The sequence below is a fragment of the Lipotes vexillifer genome, unplaced genomic scaffold, assembly GCF_000442215.2.
Source record: "Lipotes vexillifer unplaced genomic scaffold, Lipotes_vexillifer_v1.1 scaffold1201, whole genome shotgun sequence".
NCBI classification, from domain to species: Eukaryota; Metazoa; Chordata; class Mammalia; order Artiodactyla; family Lipotidae; genus Lipotes; species Lipotes vexillifer.
The window spans coordinates 283,864-287,425 of NW_006783542.1; the positions used below are offsets into that span (position 1 = coordinate 283,864).

The following is a 3,562-nucleotide window of genomic DNA, read 5'->3' on the forward strand; positions in this document are numbered from 1 at the left end:
CGGAGCCTGCGCTCCGCAACGGGAGAGGCCGCAACGGTGAGAGGCCCGCGTACCGCAAAAAAAAAATATATATATATATATATATATTTAATAATTTTCTAGCTCTAGTCAAAAATGTTCACCTTGGAAGATCTGTGTGGTTTGCAAACAATGGGAAAGAAGTAATAACCAACATTTGTTGTTACTATGTGTCAGACTTTTGGTGTAATTAACCCATTTAATCCTCACAACAACCTTAGGACATAGGTACAATGACGATCCTTCTTATACAGATGAAGAAATTGAGGCACTGAGGGGTTAACTTGCCCAAGGTCATCTGGCACAGCTGAGCGTATATCAATGCCATTGGCCTTGGGAGCCGAGTACCAGCTCCAGCACTTTACTGCCTCTGGATGGGGACACACACACACACACACACACACACACACACACACACACATATTTTGGCTTGGCCAAAAAGTTCGTTTGGGTTTTTCCATAAGATGTTACAGAAAACCCCGAACGAACTTTTTGGCCAGCCCAATATAATGTCTGATTTCTAGCTCTATATTTATTAGAGGTGTTAACCAAAGTCTCTCTGGATTTTCAACTTAAACTTAGGAGATGTTGTGAGATGCAAACCAATCATTAAAAAAAGAAAAAAAATACAGAAAACAAAACAACAAATAAAGCACTAGTGAGAAAACAAATGGTCAAAGCATGTTTTAATATTCTCCTGTATTGAGGTTAAATGAAATCCCCGATAAGACAGAAACTTATCCAAGTGGCATCGGTGGCAGGTTCAAGCCTCCTAAAGAGACAGTGGGTGTAGTGGCTCAGTGCAAAAACCACGGGATCACAGTTCTTCTCACTTACAATCTCTTCAACCTTGTGCAAATCACACAAGCTCACCGTGAGTCAGTTCTTGGTCTTTAGAATGGGAACGATTGTGGCTCTTACCTCGCAGGGCTGTTGAATGAATAATTGATATAAAGTGTATGTACCAGTGTCTGGACATAGTAATTAGTACTCGAATGTTTGCTATAATTAGTGAGATAGAAGATAGGACAGTAATACTCAAGTGAGATCATTTCTATAAAAGCACCACGTACATTTTGGTCTACTCTCTGCCAGCCTGCCGGTGGATGTTTCAATGAGCCCAATTTTATTTTTGTTCTGCACAGTAGCTGTACATCCTGGTAATGACTGCCCAAGTCAGTGAATTGATGGCAAATTCTACAGCTCTGTATCACCAACATAAAAATCCCAGGGGAAACAGGAAATGTCCAAGCTTCTGTATGGCCTGAAGCTCATCTTTGGTTCTCAAGCCTCGTACCTCTTTGACATCTGATCTTAATTCAGTTGGGTAGGAAATGGTGGTGTGTCAGTTAGTGTGACCTACTCAGTAACCCACGTCTCTGATCCATGGGCGTGTCTCCAACCTCCTTTCCAAGTCACAGTGTTAAATCCCCCCCCACACACAGACTGTTCCATTCTCCCTTTGCAAACTGTGTCTTGCCTATATATGTGAAATTAATGGTGGCTAGTGTGGCACAGGTGCTCAAGAAGGTAGGAAGAAAACAAAACTTCAGGGACAGGGCTAACAGTATGCGTTGCTTACCCTGTCCATTCTCTCCTGCTTCCTTGTCAACAGAACCCTCATTTCTCCCCACTGGAAAAGTGACCCCATTGTGAGCTCAGCTCAAGGCTAAGTCCTGAATATTCTCATGGCCACGCCACCAGGGACGGATTTAGGGACTGGCCTGTGACCAGGATCTCTCCCACGACATGGAGAGGAATCTGCTGGCATGTTACTGGGAGGATTTCTTTCCTGATGGAAAGCTAGGAAACAGGACACCCTCATCTCATGCACTGGACCTTGTTTTTTTTGTCCAGTGTGATTCCTGGGATGGCTGTGCTCCCCCTGGCAACAATGAAGCTACCAGAGGAGAGGACATCATGTTGGCAATGGCGGAGACAGAGAGAACCAGGACCCTGGTGACATCACCGAGCCATGAGTGACCCAGCCCTGGAGTGGCCCCATCGCTGACTCTCTTATGATGGGAGAGAGATGATATTTTCCTTATTCTTGAACAAGTTCAGGCTGGGCTTTCTGTTACTTGCGGCTCCGCTAAACCAAGGGGAAAGCAATGCCTTTTTAAAATAATCTAGAGAGAAGCCGATTGGAGCCTGCGACATGTTGTCATTATCTGAAGATTCTTCAGTCACTATGTCAAGTGACACAGATGTTTCTCTTTCTTCATATGATGAAGATCAGGGATCTAAACTCATCCAAAAAGCTAGAGAGGCACCATTTGTCCCCATTGGAATGACAGGTTTTGCAGCAATCGTCGCATGTGGATTATATACATTGAAGAGCAGGGGCAATACTAAATGTCTGTTCACCAGATCCACATGCGCGTGGCAGCCCAAGGCTTTGTTGTGGGAGCGACGGCTCTTGGTATGGGCTATTCCATGTATTGAGAATTCTGGGCAAAACCTAAACCTTAGAAGAGGAGATGCTGTCTTGGTCTTGGTGGTGCTTGCTTTAGTTAGACATCTCATATTCAGGTTATATGTTTATGTTGAAAATAAATTCTGCGGGTCGGACAATAACATGGTAATTTGAATACTGGCTCCCTTTCTTGCAGGCTTGATTTGCCTGGTGACTAGTTCACTAGCTAGATCATTCAGGGGAGTCAGATTAACACAAAAACATGTCACTTTTAAATGCACTTGATAGGCGTACAATGTCCACCTTCTTAAACTCTTCTGATAAAATTAGTTGTAAAGAGGACAACATGCTCCAAGTTGCTGCAGAATGTCATATGCTTTTGATGTAATGGAGGAGTCCTATCTACCCCAGTTAATTTAACTCTTTCTGACTGCCTTGTGGGCTGAGTACTGTTTTTAAGGGCTGGCTGGCTCTTGAAGAACGCTTTCAGAACAGTGCACGGAATACAACGTTATAAACCTCCCGGAGACTATGTGTGTGTTTTTAAACCAAACCCGAAGGGCTGGTAACAGCTGCTTTGGAGCAGTATCTGTTTCAGAATCACAGCTGTAAACACGAGAATAACTTAACTGTAGATCCCCGTTTAGCTCTTTTGTAGTTGCAGAATTAGAGTTTGCTGCTGTTATATTAGAATAATTTTGAAATGGCGTTTTGAAATAGAAGTATGTATTTTAAGTGCTAATGCAAAGGTAAATGAAAAATACTTTTTAAAAATAAAAAACTGAAATAAAATAAAATAACCTGGAGACAGACCTGGAGAAAGAGAGTGAGAAGGGAGAGTGATTGGGGGAGAGATATGAGTTGCTTAATGATGGATCCAGGATATATTTTCATCTATTGTTTTAACGGTAAGAATGGCCTATCCTTTTACTTACATAAAAGATGATTTTTAACATCCCTTCAATAAACTTTGTATGAAAAATATTTGGTGGGGGAGGGGTAAATTGGGAGATTGGGGCTGAGATATACACAGTGCTATATATATATAAATAAAACAGATAACCAACAAGAACCTACTGCATAGTACAGAGAACTCTACTCAATACTCTGTAATGACCTATAAGGGAA

The 3,562-nt window shown here is 42.2% G+C and overlaps 1 pseudogene; it reads left to right on the forward strand.

The window, feature by feature from the left end:
* Window positions 1-2,197: 2,197 nt before the first annotated feature.
* LOC103088731 (HIG1 domain family member 1A, mitochondrial pseudogene) lies at window positions 2,198-2,490 on the forward strand (annotated as a pseudogene).
* The last annotated feature ends 1,072 nt before the right edge of the window (window positions 2,491-3,562 follow it).